At 44.3% G+C, this 23,936-nt stretch overlaps 2 long non-coding RNA genes across 5 annotated transcripts; one reads left to right on the top strand and one right to left on the bottom strand.

Annotated features, from left to right (window-relative positions):
- Positions 1-729: 729 nt before the first annotated feature.
- On the bottom strand, positions 730-11,066 carry LOC103348177 (uncharacterized). Its single transcript, XR_516618.3, has 3 exons — positions 10,878-11,066; positions 9,393-9,716; positions 730-1,445 (listed from the first exon to the last, which is right to left on the bottom strand). It is a non-coding gene; the product is annotated as an uncharacterized lncRNA (long non-coding RNA).
- LOC103348178 (uncharacterized) lies at positions 9,561-23,195 on the top strand. 4 transcript variants are annotated; one of them, XR_011379739.1, is made up of 4 exons: positions 9,954-12,206; positions 19,317-19,430; positions 20,452-20,887; positions 22,027-23,193. It is a non-coding gene; the product is annotated as an uncharacterized lncRNA (long non-coding RNA). The 4 variants fall into 4 exon arrangements; XR_011379740.1 differs by lacking the exon at positions 9,954-12,206 and adding an exon at positions 9,561-9,945 and having other exon boundaries at positions 20,452-23,195; XR_011379738.1 differs by having other exon boundaries at positions 20,452-23,195.
- The last annotated feature ends 741 nt before the right edge of the window (positions 23,196-23,936 follow it).

Genomic DNA, 23,936 nt, shown 5'->3' with positions numbered 1-23,936 from the left:
GGTTTGTATTAGTTATAATGAAACACCCAGATTATTGTCCTGCACAGGGCAGAAGCAAAGGAACCACAGCTACTACAGAGGCCTCAGAAGGCAGATTGATGCTGGTTTGTCTGCTGCTGTTTCACACCAGGTCTAACCACAACCTTGTGCTGGCAGGGCAGGGTAGCGACGGGAGAGTCTAAATGATCTTCTTAGAAGGTGCCATAAAAACTGTGGCCTGGACAGGTTGAGGAAGGAAGGATGTGCATCAGCCTCATGAGACTCCATGAAAAACAGATGCTCCCAATTACCTCCTAATTGGGCATCAGAGCTGCATGGATCAGGAATAGCTGTGAAAATCAGCAAGTATGCAATGTCTCCATATTTGTTCCTCACTACTCTTTTTTTTTTTTTAATTTTTTGACAGGCAGAGTGGACAGTGAGAGAGAGAGACAGAGAGAAAGCTCTTCCTTTGCTGTTGGTTCACCCTCCAATGGCCACCACGGCCGGCGCACCGCGCTGATCCGATGGCAGGAGCCAGGTACTTATCCTGGTCTCCCATGGGGTGCAGGGCCCAAGCACTTGGGCCATCCTCCACTGCACTCTCGGGCCACAGCAGAGAGCTGGCCTGGAAAGGGGCAACCAGGACGGAATCCGGCGCCCCGACCAGGACTAAAACCCTATGTGCCGGCGCTGCAAGGCGGAGGATTAGCCTAGTGAGCCACGGCGCCGGCCTCCTCACTACTCTTGTCAAATTTCCCTCCCCAATCTGCTGAAGACAGTGTCTGACTCTCTGCTCCATCTTCTATTAACTTAATCAAATAGCACATGAGAGGGGTTTTCTGTAACATGTTTTAGTGTAACATAAGGTAGGGGAAACTGTGCATATGGTTGGCTGATTTTTCTGCATTGGAGAAGAATGGTTCCGCCCCCCCTTCAATGAAAGATGCTATTCATTCAGGTCCGTTTGTCTATCCAGCAAGTGCTCATTCAACATTGGCTACGGAGACACAGGGTTGAGGCAGAGTCCCTGCTCTCTCAGAGCATATATACCTGGAGGTGAGACAGAATTATCACATATCAAACACACAACACAAATACCTCTCCTGTAGTGACTGCTATACAGAGAACTTAAAGGAAGGCTCCTGGCTCCTGGCTTCAGATCGGCGCAGCTCCGGCTGTTGCGGCCAACTGGGGAGTGAAACAGCAGATGGAAGACCTCTCTCTCTCTCTGCTTCTTCTCTCTCTGTGTAACTCTGACTTTCCAATAAACAAATAAATCTTTAAAAAAATTAAGTTTCAGCTTTGAGGTGAGATGGATAAGGAAGAGGTGCTCTCAGTCCCGTTTATTCTCTTTTACCAGAAACACAAACACACCCAAATTTGATTTTTCTATCAACAAATGTCTTCGGTTTAAGTCTTATTCGTTAGAACAGGTCATACGGCTACTCCAGCTGACAAGGAACCTGCAAAATGATAAAACAAAATTGTTGTGATAGTCTTGGGCTAGGCTTCCTCAGCCTCAGCACCATTGCTCTTGGCGCTGGGTGATTCATTGAAGTAGAGATCAGTCCTATGAGTTGTAGGGTACTTAGGAGCACCCCTGAAGGACACCTACGAGATTTCCATAGCACAGCCCTGCCCTGGTGTGACCATTAGAATGTCTCCAATAACTGCCAAATATCTCTTGGACGTGAAATTTCCCCTGGATGAGAACCACTGTATTAGATCAACGGTAACCCATTGACTGGTATTAGATGCACGGCAGCCATAAAGAAAAACAGAGTATTGAGGAAGAAGAAAGAATGAGAAAACAGATGCTGGATAGTAGCATCGGACTTCAGACACAAAATCAAGGCCTGTGTGCAGCGCCTACACAGCGTATACAAACACGCTTTCGTGAATGAACACGACTGGTCCTCGGAGTAGCTGGCACGGACAAAAGCTCACTGGTGTGGGGGAAGCTCTTTTCCCTTAAGACTGGTTTTCTCATTTATTTACATGTGAAATCTAAGTTGCTTTGGTTAAATGTAGTTTAATTCAAATTGATTAAATCCAGTACATATTCAGTGCCATAAACCAAAGGCCAGCCAGGGTTAAACCTGAGTATCATGGAATTGCAAGAACAGGAGAAATACATGCTGTAACAAATGTCTCCACGTCAGGAGATGCAGGAGCGTGAGAGATGGTGCGTAAAGAATCAAAGACCAGAAAACTAAGGTATGCAAGAACTGGAAGCAAGCTAAACACGGAGTGCCTGTGATGTGTTAATGTGATCACTTATGAACATGAGAAAGAAGTCCTTAACACAAAACCAGACTCCTCCAAGCAAGGATGCCATGGGCCTGTGTGGCCCTGAACAATCACTGGCTCCACAGCTGTGTTCTTCACGAGTAAAAGGGCAGGAGTTACTGTTCTACCCCACCTGAAATCTACAGCGGGGCACTAAATGGCACCCTGACTGCAGGAACCAAGTTACACAGGAGAAGAGAGGCCCCCTGTTCTCAGACCCACCAGTTCTGTGCTAAGAATCCGTCGGACAAAGAGTGTCCCCTGCATGCACAGTAGGAGAGGTCTTTGTCATAGGCAATAACAGAGGACCTACAATGGAATGGCAGAAAGTGCTGCTCTAATTAGAATGAGGCAGTAAATGCAGAATTTAAAAGCCCAGACTCTGCAGCCAACAACCTGAATTCAAACACTGACTCTGCCCCTTGCCAGTGTGCAACAGTGGGCAAGTTTGTGAAGTCACCGAACATCGGCTTACCATCTATAAAACAGGCTATGGGGTTGTTGTGATGATTATGATTGAATTAGTCCGTATATGTAAAGACTTTAGAAGAGTGACTGGCACTGAGGAAATGATATGGCGATGTCTGTTAATATTGGTTTTATGTCCATGCACATATATGGGACAGTTGTATGTGCGCATGTGTGTATATGTATATGTGTATGTGTGTGTGTGTGTGTAAAGGTAAGAAGCAGAGCTGAGTGGTCCTAAGAGATTCTATCATATTCTACTCTTGAGAATATAATCATCTGTGTTCTAAGATGAGATAACATGCCCCATACTCTAAGTTGAGGACAAGCTCAGCAAAAGCGAAAACAAAAGATAGGAGGTATTTTTAAAAAGAAAACAAATAAATAACTTTTCTCCAGAAGTACACAGAACACTTTTCACTCACAGCCTTAACCTCCAATGGCTTTATCACCTAAAGCCAATCTGGTTTCAGGGCTCAAGATACAACCTTCTTGAGAAATGATGGAAGAGAAGAATTAAAATAACTTTGACAAATGTGAGTCTTCCCAAGTTGTCCCAATCTTAAGACCTGATGCTGGCCTGTGCCGTGGCTCAATAGGCTAATCCTCCGCCTTGCGCCGCTGGCACACTGGGTTCTAGTCCTGGTCGGGGCTCAGGATTCTGTCCCGGTTGCCCCTCTTCCAGGCCAGCTCTCTGCTGTGGCCAGGGAGTGCAATGGAGGATGGCCCAAGTCCTTGGGCCCTGCACCCCATGGGAGACCAGGATAAGTACCTGGCTCCTGCCATCGGATCAGCATGGTGCGCCGGTCGCAGCACACCGGCCGCAGCGGCCATTGGAGGGTGAACCAACGGCAAAGGAAGACCTTTCTCTCTGTCTCTCTCTCTCTGTCCACTCTGCCTGTCAAAAAAAAAAAAAAAAAAAAAAAAAAAAAGAAAACCTGATGCCTTGGATGTCTGGGGCCAGGCCCTGGGTGTCCTCTTTCTCCAGACATTTCCAAAATACTTATGTTACGGACAACTAGCAATACTATGGCATACCCATAACAAAACTGGAATTCTTAAATTTTCTTCCTCTGCCATAGAAATGCATTCTTGAAGTCAAGGATATTTGCAGAATGCCACTATGTCTCCTCTCCATTAGACTACTAAGTAGGTATCATTCATTCTATTATGATTCTAGTGTCCTTCCCATGTTGTTACTGGCACACTCTGTGCTTTACAATAACAAGAATATAAAGCATCCCCTGAGAAACCTCAGGTTACGTTTATTTGACTTTCTCTTTTTTAAAAAAAAATAATGAAGCCAGAAATGAAGTGGGGCTATGAGCTGGAGTAGTTCTCTGACTGAATTAAAGGAGGCAAGCTGTAGCAAGGCCAGACATGGGCAGGCCTGACCAGCAGCAGGAAAACACGAGTGTTGGCTTCTCCCAGTGAATATACAAAAATGGGCGGATCTGGTTTGGCACTGAGGCTTGGAGCCTCTCCTCATTTCACAGAAAATGCAGGACATTTCTGGGGCTGACAGTACTCTCAAAGCTGTGTGGTTTGGGTGATTTTCTTGGTCTGTTTGAATGCTTGATCTTTGGGGACTTTCCAACACCAGGGAATGACTCTGCAATGAAAGTTGGTTCAATCCCAAGACAACACACTTGGCTATGATGATTTCTAGGTCCCATGAAGTGAAGGCAGAATTAGATACCACCAGTTAGATTGGTTGTTCACGCAAGTCTGTATAAGGAGGATCTCTCATAACTCAGGTTTCTTGTGGCTCCAGACAGTGGGTTAATGTACCCAGAAAGAAGGCCTAAGATGATCATGAAAGATGGAGTCCACCAGGACTGGAATCTTCAGCTCCTTCTACCTAATTCAGTATGAATCTCCAAGCAGATTTCTCTTGGAAGAGAGGAAAACAGAAGTACTGAAGAAGGGTGACAAGGGACACGATTATGAGAAAACCCAAGACAGAGGGGACTTGGGTACCCTCATTCTTCTACCCCACTTAGCAGACAGAAACTCTTATACTTTACAGCACCAGTTTGAAAACTGGATAAGTTATAGTAAAAAAAAAAAAAGTAGCAACTAGACTAGATCTGAAAAGGGGAGGCTTTAATAGCTAGTGATGGAGAATTTAAATCTTAGGTCAAAACCACATGTGGGTTGCAGAAAGACAAGGCTTGTAAACAAAGAGGTTAACTTACTGAACTAACTAAACACAGACTCTATGCCCCAAAGCTTCTAATGGCATATCTCGGAAACAGCACTCCAAATTCTGATTAGACCCTCATTCTGTCCCACTCAACAGAATGAGGCTGGAATCTGCAGAGCAGAGATCATTGGACTGGTTAGTTTTGGTGCATAATAGCCTACATCCAAACCTCTATAACTATAAACATTTATTACTTCTCATGATTCTTTGAGTTTCATGAGATGCATGATTCTCTGGCTGGAGGAGGCAGGGGGTCCTTCTGGTAGGGTGTTGGCGTGACTGAGGCTGGGTGGTCTAGAATGACGTCACTCAGACATCTAGTGGTTGACGCAAAGTCATCTGGGGCGATGGGAATGATTTAACCATGTGTCTCTCATCACCCAATAGCCTTTCTCTGGCTCATTTACACAATGCTGGCCAGAGAGGGTGAGCTCAATATGCATTCACTTTCTGAGCATCTGCTTAGGTCTCATTGGCCAAAGCAAGTCATCAGGGTAATTCAGAGACAGTGTGGAAAGACACTACCCAGGGCCATGGATAGAGAGAATGGAAGAATGTATGTCCACTTGAAAATACACCACAATTTTCTGCCTTTTGCTCATTCTGTTTGCTGAATAGATCTCTTCCTGTGTCCATTTATAATGACTGGCTTGAAATACATCCACTGGCTTGAGATACACCCACAAGAAAGCAATCTACAGTGTGTATGATGAATACTCAGAGAGTTTCATGTCAATAGCTAAAAATGTTCTCTCAGCTGTCAGGGGTTGGGTCAAAGGAGGTTGGTCATCATGTTCCTAACACTCACCATTTAAATAGAAAGGTTACACCACCCTGAGAGTTAAGACACAGAGTCTTTAGTTTCCAAGGGTTAATCTCGGAAGCCACTGCTTTTCCAAGAATTGTTGTGGAGCCTTTTGTTCATTTGATTGAAACTTAATCAGCTTCTTGTTTGACAAAAATGACAATCTGCATGAAAAGGGAAACAGAATTTGGGTTTTGCCAATTCTAATTCCTATCAAACATCAGAAGAAAATAAGCACTTTCTACATAATGTTCTCCACTTCATGTTTTAGACTCCAATTTATCACTTAAGGAGAGAAAAAAAACACCCTGTTTACACGTTGGGGGGAAAAAAAGAAAAGAGACAGTTAACTCCTTCTCTCTGAGTTTTTTTTTTTTTTTCACATAAAGTATGTTTTTAAAGAGAAAAGGATCGTGACTTTGTCATTCAATTTTAGAAAGATGGGGAAGTAAAGTTTGGCACTTCATACCCGGATGATGGATGCTGAAGTTTGCCTGCTTCTGGCACCAAGGACCTACCCTCATTGCAGTTCACTCTCTCCTAAGTCTCACCCAGACCCTGAATTCTGACCCCAGGCCCTTGCACTGAGTTTCGTGAAGAAAACAAACATTTCTAATTCTGTGACTAGGAAAGCACCAGATTTGGATTCTATTAAAAAAAAATGCATCTTGGCCAGACACTCACTAGCTGTGTGATCTTAGACAGATCAAGTTTGTTCTTTCTGATTCCATTTCTATGTACATGAGCATCTCACTTCTATATTGGAAGGATGGTTGGGAGGTTTAAATTAGGAAATGGATATCAAAGTGCAATGATGGGCCCTAAGTGATTCCTAAGTGGAAGATCCTGGATATGAGCCCCAGAAATACTGATTGTGGCATCTATAGCTTTTGTATTGTTACAGATCTTTCCTAGCATACACATGTTCATTCTTTCATTGGTTGTTCAGAAGCATCTCTTCAGGGTCTGAATGCCAGGCACCATGAAGATGATGAATCAGGTCGCACCTGACAGAGGAGTACAGAAAGGAAGACAGTGAGTTTCATCTGGAGGAGTAAGGCAGATCTGGACCTGAGTCTTGCACTCATCTTTACAGTGTGTGATAAGTGACACGTTAGGTGAACTCCGAATTGCAGTCTCCACTTTTGTGTAATAGGGTTGGATGCATGCCTCCAGATATACTTATAAATCCAGTGTGAGGACTCAAGTAAATTCATGTGTGGACACACCTAACCCAGAGCCTAGTATGCAGTACTTAATCAACATGTGTTCTTGAAGAGAGTTAACAGAAGGGGAACGGCACTGCGTAGGGACAGCTTCAGAGGATCTGGTGGGAAACAGAACTCAGGCTAGAACAGGTAATTACACAGGTAATAAAAAGAACGGCCCAGAAGTAAACGGCTTGGATACAGCAGACAGAGACAAGCAGGTTTGAGAAGACTGGCCTGCAGCAGCCCTGCATTTGAATTCTAACCCTGAAACTAACTACTATGGGTCATGGCCAAGTCCCTGAGCATCTGCAAACCTCAATTTCCTCATTTGCATCATGGAAGTGAGTAGGTCTCCCTCCCAGAAGATATGGGGGTTATATGAAGTCAGGCCCCTGAGTACCGTGGTGACAATACTCTATGCGTGATGTTTGCTCACTAAGTTACAGCTAATATGTTCACTGACAGCAAGGAGGACGCAGAACTGTGGAGGGAATGAGGAGCTGTAATTTTTAGAGCTTTAGGGTCTCCATCAGGGCTCAGATCAATATCCGTTGTCCATTCTCCTAACCCTGATTTTTCTTGTGGCCTCAACAAAGTCCCTTCAATTCTAAGTCAAGGATGAAGTCACAGCATCCCTGTCTCAGGATCCATCTCTGATTTGAAAGGAACAGCTCGATGTCTGAGGTGCTCTCAAAGATGCATGTCCTTCTCAGATGCCTGGGAGAACAGGAGTTGCCAGATTGTAGTAGGACCCCCATCTAACCAAAGTCCAGGTCAGACTGAAACCCAGGCGTATGCTAAGTAGGCATGCCGCTGGCATACTCATGTCAGTGCTCTTTCCTTAGACATGTCTGAGAAGGCCCTAGACCTTGGGTTTCCTTTCAAAGCAAATCATGTGTTAACCAAGGCTGGCCTGACACTCCCAAGCACAACCCATCACACTTGCCTCTATGGTCTACTCTGCCTTCTGGCACCTATATGATAAAATGGCTTTAATTATATCTCCCCAGAGAGACCACAAATCATTCAAGGACAGCTATACTCTTTCAGCATCTATGAATTCCAAGTCCAGATAGAGTCTACTTCCTACACATATCTCTTGAACAGATGAGTTAATGAATATAAACAAACAGCTCCGGAGCCACGCTGTTAAGAGAAACTGAACATTGCCAGGGGCAGCTTTGTCCCAGGACACAGGTCCCAGGAGATGGGGCACCAGGCAGAAGGGGGAAATACAATGTACAGGGAGAGGAGAGTCCCTCAGCTGGATACCTCCACAAAATAAAAAAAAAAAAATGGAGAAGTCATAAAGCCTCACACCAATACCAAGGGAAGAAATGTTGGGTCTTTCCAAAGAGTTGAACCCCACACAGTGACCAGCATTCATTTCTGCATGTTCTGCTGGCTTCCCTACAAGATAAGAGGAGGAATCGTGGGTCCAGTATGAGCAGAGCACAACACACGGGGGTGGGTGACACCAGGAGACCCACGGGTTCTCCCACTGTGACTCTGCCTTCAACCATTTGGGGAGTGATGAGAGTGGGAGAGGGCAGGAGAGTTCGGCATTGTGATAACAAATTAACACCAGAATCCCGGAGCAAGGGATGCCGAACACGAAGTGGAGACCTTCATCACGTGACAGGTCATCAGAACTGAGTTTGCTTCTCACAGAGATCTTGTTCTGTTTGGTGAAATGTAAAACCGTAAATGTTTGATGTCTCTTTAAATACGTGGACAAGAAGGGATGGAGGAGCGGAGGGGAGGAAAGGAAGGGAAGGGAACAGAGGAAGGGAGGAGAGAGGGAGGGAAAGGAAGTGGAAGATGGGAGACCAGAAGGAAAAGAGGGAAGAAGGGAGGGTCGGAGGAACAAAGAAAGGAAGAGAGCGAGCGAGTTTCCACAAAGGGAGACTCCGAGTAAAGGAAGAAATTCCAGCAGCTGAACCGCACTCCTCCTTCCTTTTTAATCTTACTTTAGATGTTCTCCTGGTAAAATCATTACAAAGGCCGTTTATTTTTAAAATTGAAAGATTGGGAAGAGTCATAATGAGATATTATGTGTAAAAGTTGCACATAAATTTCCTCTTGTCATATTTTGGGCTTTGCTAACGCATCCCCTTGGCAGGGCGGAGGGAAGTTGATCGCTTTAGTATAGATTGTGTGCGCCTCAGAAATATTGCCCTAGGAGAGAGCTCCTGGGTGGCTGACTTGGCTCCATGCTGATTTAGAAATTAGCTGGGCTTTTATTGGCCACACTAAATTGTTCTCAGGGAAAAAAATACATTTTTATTATAGAACAAGGGCAGATGATTGAAACAAGCCTGCCTTCTCCTCCGTTTGGAGCCGTGTTTTAGACTGTTAAGTACACTTTCTTCTCTGGGGTTCTCACTGCTGCTTAATGGGGGTGTGCAATATCCACGAGTAAAGAAATTACCTTGTTTCTCTGGGAGTCCCGAGGGAATTCCTTATCCTTTAACAACGTTCTGGTGAGTTCTCCCCAGCGTATGAGTGGGCGGGATGAGGAAAAGGGAGGCTCCGTACAATATGCTTATTTCAAGGCTCTGGAGGAAGGGAGAACTGGGAGTGGTCCTCAGAAAAGGGGTTAAGGAGGCTGTGAGCCTGGCCACGGGTCATTAAGTGCAGGGCTGGTCTCCATAGTGATGTCACAGATACACCACTGCCATGTTCTCCCAAATGAAGCCCTTGGCAGGGGTGGTGCAGTGGACTTCTTGCAAGGTTGAACCAATCAGAAGTGACCCTAGGATCAAAGGAATCACTGATGTAGTCAACATCCAAGCCAACCCTTCCGTGGTTCCCTCCTCTGGACGGCCTGTCTCTGGCTTCCCACTCTGCTTTGCCGTAGGGACTAAGGTTCTTCTTCAATTCCGAGAGGCTCTCGGAGGATGCTCATGGAACTGCCTGTTCTCACCCCTCCGTACAACCAGCTTCCTAATTTCAGCCAGCCTCTTGCTCAGACTCTGCTCCAGGTATTGATCTTAGATACTTCTTCTAGGATAAATATTATATTCATAGTGGTGGGAGCAACCCGCTATTTCTGAAAGTTTCCTTAAGGTTAGATGCATTAAAAGCTAAAAGCCAAATTATAATCTTCTCCAAAGTAAATGAGTAACACACAGTAATTAGAGTGTTTGAGGAAAGGCCCCTTCAGCCAACTGAATCACCTCATTAACCCTTCAAAGGCAACTCTTGATTTATTTTCTTAAGAATGTCTAAAAATTATAACTGCACCACCCTGCATTAATATGCAATAAGATAGAACAGTTAAGATCTTGGTCTTGAGATGAAATCATACAAATCTTGGTCCTTAGGCAAACCATGTACATTTTCTGATTCTGTTTTCTCCTCTATAAGATAAGGATAGTAGCAGCCCTGCAGTGAGGATTTTATGTAAAGTATGTTTAATTCAACTATATCTAATTTATACATATAATATAAACATAGTAAATATTGTTACCTTGACTATATTTAAATTGGTTTTAAATATGCATATATATATTAGACTATATTTAATCTAAGTGCATATCAAAACAGTCAGCACCAATGCTTACTGTACAAAACAAACTCATTAACTGTTTGCTGTTGTCTCTGCCCGCCATCAGCACTCCCTGGCTGAAAGGTAGATTTATTTCCCCCACAAGCTAAATTCTACAACACAGCCAAGTCTCACAAGAAGTTTGTGGTTGAGCTAAGACAGAAAACATAACTTTTGATTACTTCTCCTCCTCCACGAAACTTCAGACCACACTGCCTCCTATTAAAATTAATGTCTGTTCCCTTCGAGTAGAGATTTAAATTTGTCATGCCTCCCTAAGCCACTGGACCCCGTGCCCCATCCCTGATTGTTCCTTAGGGAAGCCAGAACTACTTGAGGTAATTAATCCACTACAGTCTCCCCTACCAAGGCTGGGAAGGAAACGCCAAATTCTACTTGGTTTCTTGCTAATTAGGAACAGAGAATGGGAGAGAGGGAGGGAGGAGGGAGAGAAAGGTGAGAGAGGGAGAGAGAGGGAGGGAGAGAGAGAGAGAAAGGAGAGAGGGAGAGAGAGAGAGACCAAGGATGGGAAGGGGCTGAGCTAAGTGGGGTGTGGTTCACATGTGTTCCCAATCATGACCACACAATGCAAGTGTTTTCTTTCTGGGGCAATCAGGCACAATCTTGGAAACATGAACTCCCCCCTTTCTGTATGTACAATAATAACAATATCCCAAATTTGAATCTTTTATTTTGTCAATCTTGGCACAGTTTGGCTTTAAAAGATGTGGAAGACATCCATCCACACTCTGATGGCCTGTGCATGACCCTTCCTCTCCAAGGTCCAAGGCATTCATTCCATACTAATGATAAGAAAACCCGAGTATGATGCCAGGCTGTGTTCTCAGTGCTACGCATGTGTAGAGTACAATCCACACTCCTCCAACAATCCTACAACTTGACACTAATATTGATTCCTTGATCAAATGGGGAAACTGAGGCCCACAGAGGTTTAGTAACTTGTCCAAAGTTAACAGCTAGTATTGGGTGGAAGCAGGATTCCATCTCAGGCTCTATGGATTCCACGTCTGTGCTTGTCACCCCGACCCCTTCATAGAGGAGGGGCTAAAGCAGAACCAGTGCAGCAGGTCTGATTAAAGTGCTGAAGAGCAAGAGACACAAAAATGAAGATAAAGACCCACAGGAAAGGAGACAACATCAACAGGCCAGTGGGTCCCAGTCCCTCTTTTGTGCTGGGGCTCCGTTCTTTCTGGTTCTGCACTTTCCCAGCTTATGAACCAAACATCTGTCACTGTTACCTTTGTTCACTTGACTCCCCTGTGTTCTTCAGTTTGATTGACATCCAGGCTCCATTCTCTTACACTCCTGACCTTGAATTCCATTTCTAGCCTGTGCTTCCCCCAGGCCCTGACCTCCATACGTCCAACCCTGGCCAAGTACCCTGATCCTGACTCCTAATTGCTCCCTTTGCTTAACTGTCTATTTGAATGGCCAGGTCCTAAATTGGCATTTGGCTCTGATTAATTGCAGCCTGGGGGTCAGCAGTGGGGGTCTCAATCACTTCTCAGTCTCTAGAGTATCCGGACTTGACCTCTGTTAGCTAAGCAATAGAGGACACCACACCCACCTGTTGACAATAAAGGCGGCGTGAAACACCATGAGCTGGTGTGCATGTTACAGATGCACCTCAGCCAGCAGGAAGACCACCAGGGGCTGACTGCCATCTGCTAAGAGGCAAGCATGGGTGGATTGACGGTGTCTGACCTCTGATTCCTTTCAGGGTTACAATTTTTGGATAGTGGCATTCAGAGGCCTGGGGAAACCACCATTCCAGGAACAGCTGGCAGAAGTGGCACCATTAATGGCCTGCAGGAGCAGAGACTAAGTTTTAAGCCAGAAAGAGAGGTCTGGGGCACAGGGCAGTGGTTCGCAGATGAAGGATGTGAACTGAGGAGAAGGAAAAGAACTGTGTGATCTGTGAGGGATATTGGTGGGAGAGATGAGTCAGTGTGTAGATCCCAATAATGAGTACGGTTCAACTCAAAGGCCTGTTCTTTCCCATAAGAGTGGAAGGGAACGAGAGATGTATTCATCTCAGAGCAGCAGAAAGTAGGGGCCTTGCTCGCCGGATTCTCGAGGTTCATATCTGGGTGTCAGTTCATTAGAAGGGCCATGCAGAGAGTGCAGACAAAGAGAAGATCTGGTTCTTATATTTGTAGGTACGTGTTGGCTGCCGGCTGTGTGTGCTTGGCCACTGTGGGTGTATTCTTTGACTTTGCAGAGGAGGTTTATGGAAGCATGTTCACATGTACACCCACCTTTGCCTATTTCTTAAATCACTTGCAGAATTCAGCTCATTGTTTCACAGCCACCCCATAGGATATTATTATGGTCTTACTATGACTTTCATTATCCCATTTGTGAGTGATGAAACAGCACAAATGGTTAAGCGACTTGCGTGAGGTCACACAGCCACTCTGGACTCTTGGGGACTATGCTACACTGCTGTCATGGAAACTATGGCAGCTACTCCCTCTCTACCTCCCACAGATTCCATATCGTCCTGCCTATCCCCCCTCAACAGCCCAACAGCTATGGGTAGAGGTAGACCTCTCCCTGGGACATGGGTGGACGCTGTTTAAACAAGATCAGCCATGTGTTTTCTCCTGGAAATACAGATTTGATCCACGGAATTAGTGGATAATGGGGAGTGTGATGTAGAACAAAGGTAAGAATGGTAAAAGATGAAAACAAGGTCAGACACAGCAAAGCGGCCTCAAAATTTCTGGGGAAGAGGGAACTGTGAACCTTCTGAGAAGGGTGCAGGGATGGGCGAGTGCTTGGGGAAATGCACAGGGCACAGGGCAAAGACGTCTTGTGGCATCCAGGAAGCGCAGGCTTTAGCTTCACTCTCTGATTCACAAGCTGACAGCTTTGTGGCCTGGATAACATTTGCATTCTGTCCCTGATAGTCATGTTCTTGATCCTAACAACCACTATTGACTAATTTTCTTCTCCTTTTTTTTAAAACAACCTTTGACAAAGATAGGAGCTACTTTCCCACTAGTGATTTTATCTGAGATAGTATAAGTGATATTAAAAATAAAAATAAGTGTAAAAGGTATTTTGTGATTATCAGGCAACAAGAGTTGTGCCAATATTTTATATGTATCATCTCCGCTAATTCTCAAAGTAATCCTGTAAGATGAGTACTATAATAATTCCTATTTCAAAGAAGAGTGAGTTGAGATTTATTTAGGTTAAAGAAAATTTATTCTTCAGTCTGCAACTCTTTCCTGGGTGTCTGCTATGTACTGACCACTTTCTAGGACTTGCAATACATCAACATGCAAAATAGACAAAGATCATTTGCCCTCATGGAGATTATGTTCTAGTGAGAGGAAAAAAATGCAGTAAGCATAGCAAGCAGGCAATTTACATAGAGTGTTGAGTAATGAGAAGTAGTAGGAAAATGTAATTAGATATCAGAGTGACAGCTACCTGGAGTGTCATAGTGGACAGGGGTAGCGGATTGCAATTTTAAAGAGATCAGTGTGTGTTTCATTGAGATAGCAACGTCTAAGCAGAGCTTAAAGTAAATGAAGGAAGGAATCATGGTAGTTTCTTGGAAAAAGGCTTCCAGGTACTGTGAATAGCAGTACAAAGGCCTGGAGGCAGCATCAACAGCGCAGGTGCTAATGTGTCTGGAACAGAAGGGCTGATTCAAGGAGTGATAAGGAAGGAAGCCAGAGGAAGAACAGGACCAGATCACAGGACCTTGCTGTCCAGCATAGACTGTTCACTGAGTGCAGTGGCGACCCACCAGAGAGTTTTGATCACATGCACCACTTCATCTGACTTCTGTCTTGACAGGACGGCCCTGGCTATTATTACAAGACTCAAGACCCTAATCTGTAAGGTCATACCTGTAAAGTGGCAGAGCCAGAGTTCAAGCCGATTTTGCTCCTAAGAACAATGTTGTGTTTCCTCACGAGTTCAAAATGTGCTGAAACAACGAAGGGCTGTTTCAAATCTGTCTCCCTTCCATATGGTTTAGTGTTGTTCTGTCTTTGCTGTGACCTCCATAGACTTCTCATCCTATTGAACTATCATTAAAATTCCAAAACTATTGGTGAATGTCAGTGAAAAGTGATGAATGATAAGGTTCCTATTATTCACCTGGCTCTGAGATAAGATTATAAATGCACTGTCTCATTCGATCCCCACAAAACAGCTCTAAGGCAACGCTATGATTGTGGTCCTGCTGTACAGATGATCTGAGATTTGGAGAGCTTCCTTGCACACCTTGGCTCCCAGGGACTTCAGACACTGAGAAGTTTTCCAAAACACTTGTCTTGGGATAGGAATGGCCTTTCAAGCAACTTCTCACTGTGAAGCCTGCCAAATCCTTACGACCAGACGTCAGTTCCTATGTTTCTCTTTATTAACTTTGGTTATTTATTAACCTCTGTTCCTGGAAAAGCATCCTGGACATGGAAAAAGTCTTAATAGATTTATTTTGGATGATTGACTTATGTTAACAACAAGCTTTAGGCTAGTTTAAACAGATTTTAGAAATGCCACGTATTTCCTTAGAAGATCATGATAATCTCATTGTAAAGAGTGTGTCCAATATGGAATTCTTAGATGCCATGGCTTAATGAAATTTCTAGTGAGTGGTGAATTTACACTTGCTGATCCACTGGTACAGACTAGGTGGTTTAAGATCACAACTCTGCCACTCCCTTCTTCTTCTTTTTTTTTTTTTTTTTTTTTTTTTTTGACAGGCAGAGTGGACAGTGGGAGAGACAGAGAGAGAGAAAGGTCTTCCTTTGCCGTTGGTTCACCCTCCAATGGCCAGCACGGCCGGCGCGCTGCAGCCGGCGCACCGCGCTGATCAAATGGCAGGAGCCAGTACTTATCCTGGTCTCCCATGGGGTGTAGGGCCCAAGCACTTGGGCCATCCTCCATTGCACTCCCTGGCCACAGCAGAGAGCTGGTCTGGAAGAGAGGCAACCGGGACAGAATCCGGCGCCCCGACCGGGACTAGAACCTGGTGTGCCGGCGCCGCAAGGCGGAGGATTAGCCTAGTGAGCCGTGGCGCCGGCCACGCCCTTCTATGAATTATTTATCCAACCCACTCTTCAGTGGAAATACCACTAATGTTGCAGTAATCATTAAATGATGCAATGCATGCAAAATTTTTGCACACTGCTTGGCCACAGGTGCTCAGGAGATGTCACATTTTACTATGGTATAAGATTAGAGGTTTGGAGTTTTGTTTTGTTTGGATTTTTGGTGTTTTTTTGTTTGTTTGTGTTTTGCCAGAGATGTTCAGTAGATCTAAACTAGACAAAGCTAAAATCTCCATCTCCAGGGAGACATAGAATTTTCTTCTCCTTGGTCTTCAGAAATAGGTACTCCAAAGACATTAGTGCAATGGAAAATGTTCAGCAACCGGATGTTTAAAAAAAATCCAGAAAACACAACACAACAGAGTAGAATAAATGCTTCCATTGTGGTTAATTCCAAGTTGGCAATGTGAAGTCATTGGAAGTGAGGGAGGGGAAGTTTTGGCATGATTGAATCTCACCAACCCAGTACCAGATGCTCCCACTCTACCTTGGCATTTACCTATTACCTAAGATAATGTCTTCCAGGTTCACTTATGCTGTAGAAAATGACAGTATTTCATTCTTTTTTGTGATTGAATAGTATTTCATTGCATGTGTGTGTGTATGCAAATGCAGACACCACCTTTTCTTAATTCCTTTACATGTTAATACATTAATCCCATGTATTGCATACCTGGAATGTTGTCAGCCATTCCAATAAACATGGGAGAGCTAGTGTCTCTTCAGTTTACTGATTTGCTTTGCTTTGAGTATGTATCATGAGTGGGATAGCTGGGCCACATCGTGGTTCTACTTTAAATATTTGAGAAACATCCTACTTTTTCCATAATGGTTGTACTAATTCCCACCAACAGTGTGCAAGCATTCCTTTTTCTAAACATCCTTACCAACATTTGTCCTTTGTCTGTTTTTAAAGTAGCCATCCTAGCAGGAGTGAAGTGATATCTCAATGTGGTTTTAATTTGTATTTCCTTGATAATTAGTGATGTTGAGTGTTTTCCATATACCTATTGGCCTTTTGCTTATTGTCTTTAGGAAAATAGCCATTCCTGTCTTTTGCCCATTTAAAAATTAGGGTTTTTTTCCCTTGCTGTTGAGATGTTTGAGCTCTCTCTCTGTCTCTCTATTTTGGATATAAACTTTTTCATAAGGAGTGGACACTTCGTAAATATTTTCTCCCAGGCTGTAGGTTGTCTCTTCACTCTGGTGATCCCACCCCCCTTTTTACACAGAGATTTTTGTTTTGTTTTGTTTTGTTTTGACAGGCAGAGTGGACAGTGGGAGAGACAGAGAGACAGAGAGAAAGGTCTTCCTTTGCCGTTGGTTCACCCTCCAATGGCCACCGCAGCCGGCGCGCTGCGGCAGGCGCACCACGCTGATCCGATGGCAGGAGCCTGGTCTCCCATGCGGGTGCAGGGCCCAAGCACTTGGGCCATCCTCCACTGCACTCCCTGGCCACAGCAGAGAGCTGGCCTGGAAGAGGGGCAACCGGGACAGAATCCGGCGCCCTGACCGGGAATAGAACCCGGTGTGCCAGCGCCGCTAGGCAGAGGATTAGCCTAATGAGCCACAGCGCCTGCCGCAGAGCTTTTCAATTTGATACAATTCCATTTGTCTACTTTTGCTTTTGTTGTCTGTCTTTGAGATCATATCCACAAAGTAACTGCCCATGTCATGGGGTTTTTCCCCTATGTTTTGGTCTAGTAATTTCAGGTCTTAAATTTTAGTTTTTAATCTATTTTGGATTGATTTTTGTTTCCGGTGAGAGATAGGGTTTAATTCCCCCACTTCTATGTGTCACCCCAATACCACTTACTGAAGAGACTGTTCTTGGCCCATGTATGTTCTTCTTGATACCTTTGCTGAAAACTGGTTGTCTATAGACTTATTTCTGGGCCCCTATTCTGCTGTATTTATTACATGTGTAGATTTATTTCTGGGCTCTCTATTCTGCTCCATTGGTTTGTGTGTCTTTTCAATTAGCATCATGTGCTTTGGTTAGAATCGTGTAGTGTATTTTGAAGTCACATAGTGTGATGCCTGGAGATATTTTCTTTTGTATGAGAATTATACTGGATATTATAATATGTGGTATGGACTGGAGAACATTTTAAATGTGTGTATATTTTTTAAAAAGTCTGTGATGTCCAAAGCTGGTGAAATTTTTATAAGATTGGTTCATTCCTGTGATTATATTATTTTGCAAATCAATATAAAATTTTATGGAAATAGCATGACTATATAACAAAAGTCACAAAATATTAGTTTTTTTAATTGATAGATAATATTTGTACATCATTATGGGGTACAATGTAATGGAATTTGTCCCAAAGAAATAATTCACCAAAATCAAAACTTGGCTTCATAGAGAACATATGGTTCATGGACACAAGCTAAACATTTGATGGCAATAGAACGGTTTAGTCAGTGGTAGAATTTCCATTCATTGGAAAATTCTGTGTCAAATTAAAAACTGGTCACTCTGAAGACTCCTGAAGCATGAAAAATATGCAAGCACTGGCGTTAAAGAAAAGGCAATAAAGAGTAAAGGACACGAATTTGCTTACAGTTATTTGAAATACATGCTCACATATGTATGAACTGAATGGAAAACAAAAGTATGAAATCACTGCTGTGCCGGTATGGTGTGATTGTACGTTTTTTCTCCTTAAAAATCCTCCTTTAATATTGAATAAAACTCATTTTTGACACTAACAATTGCAATTGATGACAGAAAACTGAAACCTGACCATTGTTTGAGGTGATCATTGCTTGTGTTTGTAAGAGAATACTCACGGAGGTTGTGTTAGCCCCGCCTTCACAAAAGCTGACACAGGACGCTATCTGTGTTTCTGATTCTGCCTCTGTCTTCTTTTCCCTCCCTCCTTCCACAACACACAGATCTTTTAGTCCTAAATTCCTTCTTTTTTGGCCCAGCAACCAGGCTGGCCCAGTGTCACCTCCACTGATACCACTGGTACTGCGCGAATTCTCAACTCAGCTGACAGCTGGAAGAATAACTAAAAAAACCCACTAGGGGCCAATCCCATGTAACGAAGGGGATCCAGAGCCATGTTGTTGTGGAAAGCCCTCCCTCTCTCAAAGCAGAGATAGGGGACTCCATTCACAGTGGTTTCAAGAGGAACAGTAGGCACTGGCTTTGCACAACTTGAAACTAGCAAGCCGATTCTATTCTGACATCTGCAAGGCCTCGGGGAGCCTGCCTCCTGGGACCAGGACGGGGAGTCTTCCCATATGTGGATTTGTCTGCTTTATTTATTCATGTCTACATCTGCATCTGTGTCTGTGTTGTTTTGTTTTATTTGTTTTCTGCTTGGTTTAAGGGCTTCTTGTCTTTGAGGGCCTCCCCCCCCCCCCCCCCATGGCAAAGGCTTAGTCTGGACTGGGTCTTGGTATGGGAATCCAGAAGTCCCAATTCCATCCTTTTGTTATAGGATCACTAGCTGGGATGAGGCCTTCCCCTCTCTGCCGACCAAAGACTGGGATCTTACTGCACTTTACTCGTGTTTTGTGGTGGCCGAGAATGCTAATGACACTGTGCAAAGATAGAGAATGGACACAGTCAGGGGCACTCTGGTCACTGCAGATTCCTCTACATGTTGGAATCCACTTACCTTGCTATAATGCATATTGTCTCTTCATTGTAAGTTACTGGTTAGACTGTAGTGTAAATGGCTATGGTTTACAGGATGCTGGCTAAAAGGGTCACAGGATTGATTCAGAAACAAGATGAGAAAAAAAAACAAGCTCAGAAGAATAGCCTCACAGCCAGAGAAGCCAGACCACTGGTGAAACACCCCGGGTGAGTTTGAGTTACTTGCTAAGTGCTTACCAGGAACTTAGCTTCTGGAAGGCCCAACGCCTTCCTTGAGACTTTGCTGGTGCTGAGAGGGTTAACACGGTTCCTGCTCCACTGGAGAGGGGAGGCAGGCAGCTGGTGGGTGCTGGGCTTGGCACCAGGCATCAGGACCTGCTGCCCCCCTCCCCGTCTGGGGCTGCTGGATCATCGCCTTGCCGAGCAGCTGTTGTGTTCCGGCTGCCAGAACAACCTTTAGAAACCCAGCCCCCAAGGAGGCCGGGCTGGCTGCTCAGGCTGCGGGAAGGTGAGCTGGGGAAGACTTGAGAGCCGCATCTTCCAGGGGAGACGCAAGAGCAGTATTTGTTGCAGAGCTGCTGGCGCGGGCTCCAAGGCCCCTTTCACCTGGCAGCCTTGTGAGGCCTGACACAAAGATTGCACAGGGTCACCAAAAGTAGGTGAGAAGGAGGCACATTTTAGGCCCTTTGCAATGCTGACTGGCTTCCAATAAACTCAGACTAGAATGAGTTACAGAAGCAGGAAACACTTCACAACGTGACTCCTGGGCTGGCTCTAACCCAGATGAGGGGTGTGAGAGTGACCAACGGGCCTCCTGTTCTGGGCAGTGATATGGCTCAGACCCATGGCAGTCCTGCGTCTGGCCAGCAGAGTGGATATGAGAAAGGACTCAGAGCCAGGCCACTTAATTTGAATTTTGACTCTGTTATTTACCAGCTATCTGACTTTAGGCAAGTTACTGAACTGATTTTACTCTCAGTTTCCCCATCCATAAAATGGGAGCGATAACCCCATCGGCCTCAAAGGATGTTTACTGCTTAAATGACTCACCAAGTCATTCACCTGGAGGCAGGTGAATACCACATAAGGGCACTCATATGGAGAAAGCACAGGAAAAGCAGAGCTCAAATAAAATTATGCCAAGAAATATTTGAAAAATGTAACTTTATTATATGGACTGTAGGCAAGAAATCTTACTTTACTCCATCAGTCCCCATGATTTTTACAGATTCGAGGTAATTTGGATCGACCTAGAAGAGAATGCTTGGAGTTAAAGAAGTCCCTCCTGCTAGAGTGGGCAGAGCTGCTCGGGATTCAAAGACGATGGCCATGTCAGCGCATGGCGGGAAGGCAGTTCCGAAGAACTCTGTTAGGTCGCCATAGTACGAAGAGGCAAGACTTCGTGCTAGAAACGTGGAAACCTCCCCCGAAAGTCAACAGAGGAGCCTCTCCCTGGCTGCTTAGGCTGCCCTCTCGCAAGTAGACCATATAAGTCTGGCAAATAGTGATGCTAATAGCGTCAGTGGCTCCTCTCTGAGTTCCTACGACCATTAGTGCCACCGCTGCTGCTACTACTAATAAGAGCTCGTATTTATCGTCTGCTCCCTCTGCGCTAAGCACAGCAGTACAGATGATCTTGTTTAGTCCTCGGTCACTATACTCACGTAAGCAAAGAGGGACTTGTTCACGGTCACACAGCTTGTTCAGGGGCACAAACCAAGGCCTCCCCAATCTAGAGCCTTCCCTCCCCTCAACCACACTGTGCATCACTTTCTCAGTAAACTTTCAGTACAATTTTCATTTTCATGCTCCCTTTCCCAAGACAGTACAGCATCTTTCATGTTCAAAATACATGGTGCTTTGGTTCTTTGTAAGTGTTCTCCACCTCTATCAGATAACCATGAATTTAGCACTAGCCTTAGGCACCTCGGTAGGTCCCCAATCGAGGAGAAACTCCATCCCCCTGGGTATTCCTTCACTCTCTGGGGCAAGCTTGCCTCCTTTCTGTTTGAACCTGCGTGACTTGGAAGTCAGTTGTAAGTTTAAAGCTGTCTCATCATCTCTCTCCCAGAAGTCACTGAATCCTACACTACCTTTCTTCTCCCCAGTGCTATGCTGATGGGGTTATCTCCCCAGCACCTCATCACAGATATTATCATGAGTAGTAAGTGGTCAAGGACAGAAGACCAAACCAAACTCAACCTTTCATCACTGTAGCACACATGATATAACTCCTGTCGCAGTCCTGGTTTAGGAGCAGCCTAAATCTCATTTTCTTTGGATCCCCTAGCCTTTCAGAGTCTGAGGAACTATCCTGTGCTTTCAGGAAATGTTAAAAAGACAACTGCCAGACTAATGAATGTTTTGAATAAAGATATGCTGACTTAATTTGGATAAATGTCATATCAAATATATCAAAATTGACACATTTTAATTGACTTAATTTTCTAACTGAATTAAAATATAGACATGCAACTTTAGAGCTACAATTCAAAGACCTGTGGAAAATACTGATGTTTTCCCTCAATTGCTTCTTCCCATGAAATGTTCTTGGAAATAGCATTATACTTTAGCAGGCAAACACACACAAAAAAGCTAACTAGGTAATTACCAGGTTAGGATCCTCTTACTAATATTTTCAACATGGGGTCAGAGCATCACCAATGGTTGTGTAACAGGTAAAAATGCCAATTTCTGGCCCAGTCCAATTCTGGCAAAATAAAGCTTCTAGACTGGGAGTTTGGGAATCACCAACCTCAAGTTTTCCTGAGTCCTTCTCCTTTCCTCCTGTCTACTGCCCTAGGGCCTCCCCTCACATGGCCAGCTCAGATGCAGTGCGTACAGACTGAAGTGCCAGGAACAACAGACCTTGGCCCGGCATCAACTTACTTTCTACACCTCGGACAGATGTCAGCCCAATACTAGGCCTTCCTGTCTTCCCTATGCTCGTCATAGGATTCACTCAAATCAGGAGTATGTTTGAGTAGATTACCTATAGCAAAAAGACTTCCAAGTATCTGAACCTATCATTGAATAAAGATTTATATGAAAGATCTCAAACACACCCATTGGTCTTCTTCTGTCAGATAAAAATGAAGGGATAAGAACTGAACCACTGAGGCACTGGGAGAACCACTGCTGGCAGAGGGGCACAGAAGGGCCAGGCTGGTTCTGATGGCCTGGCTGAAGGCAGAGGCACTTTCAGCACCTGGGTTTATGTTTCTCATAGGGAAGTAGAGTTAGACTCTAAGCAAGACTTATATGAGTCACCCTTATTCTCATCCTATACTATGCCTCTCTTCATTGTGCTCAAGGCTAACAGGTCATAGATACCAATTATTTACAAAATATCACCACTATAGGATTTATTGCTGAGCTCTTTGATCTATTTGGCTTTTGGTTTAGATTCAGCATGCAAGGTGAGACAATATTTGCAATTTTTTATTTCTTTTTTTTTGTAAGATTTGATTATTTATTTGAAAGTCAGAGTTACACAGAGAGAGAAAGAGAGGCAGAGAGAGAGAGAGAGAGAGAGAGAGAGAGAGAGAGAGGGAGGAGAGGTCTTCCATCCGCTGATTCATTCCCCAATTGACCAGGATCCAGGAACTTCTTCCAGGTCTCCCATGTGGGTACAGGGGCCCAAGGACTTGGGCCATCTTCTACTGCTTTCCCAGGCCATAGCAGAGAGCTGGGTTGGAAGTGAAGTAGCCAGGACTCGAACCAGCACCCATATGGGATGCCAGCACTGTAGGTGACGGTTTTACCCACTGCGCCACAGCACCAGCCCCTGTAATTTTTATTTTTTAACATGAGGAATCCTGCCTACCTTGTATGCCCTTAGTTTCCAAATTCATTGGAGGGATGCTAAATATCCAAGTTCAGCAGCACCTTTAGTCATTTATCCATTGCTCTATTCATTCATTTGCCAAATTTTTTCTGAGTACTTACTATCAGAAGCATGGATTTTGTCCCAGTTGTTGGGGGGAAAAAGTGATAAATCAATAGTGTAATCTCTGCCTACATAGAACTTTTGATCTGATGTGGGAGTTTGTAAGTAAATAAATATTTTATTTATTTTTTATTTTATTTACTTTATTTTTTAATTTATTTTTATGATTTTTAAATTTAGTTTAAAGGAAGAGTGACAGAATGAGAGAGAGACTGACAGAGAGATCTTCCATCTGCTGGTTCACTCCCCAGATTGTTGCAATGGCCAGAGCTGCACAAGGCTGAAGCCAGGAGCCCAAAACTCCATCCAGGTCTCCTATGTGAATGACAGAGTCCCAAATACCTGGGTCACCTTCCACTGCTTTCCAAGGTGCATTAGCAGGGAGCTGGGTCAGAACAGAACAGATGGGACTCAAGCCAGAGCTCCGATATGGGATTCTGGTATTGGAAACAGTGGCTTAACCTGCTGCACCATGCCAGCCCCAAATAGGCATTTTAATAAGGTATGAGTGCTATGGTTGAATAATACAGGCTCAGTAGGAGAGAGCCAACTATCAGAACCAAGTAGGCAAGAACTAGAGACAGAGAACTTGATATGGTTCTTTGGCAATCATCCAGGTGTGAAAGGCACCAGTTAGCACGAAGGACCATTGATCTCCTTTGAAGTTTTGCACTATTTTTCTTTATAAGTATTGGAGGTTAGGGAGAGCCTAATCACTCAGTTCTGTTAATGGGTCCTAACTAGTTAATCAATGGACATAAGGC

The sequence above is a fragment of the Oryctolagus cuniculus genome, chromosome 11 (genome assembly GCF_964237555.1).
Source record: "Oryctolagus cuniculus chromosome 11, mOryCun1.1, whole genome shotgun sequence".
NCBI lineage: Eukaryota > Metazoa > Chordata > Mammalia > Lagomorpha > Leporidae > Oryctolagus > Oryctolagus cuniculus.
Note: the sequence above shows the minus strand (reverse complement) of the source record. Positions and strands in the feature narration are given on the sequence as shown.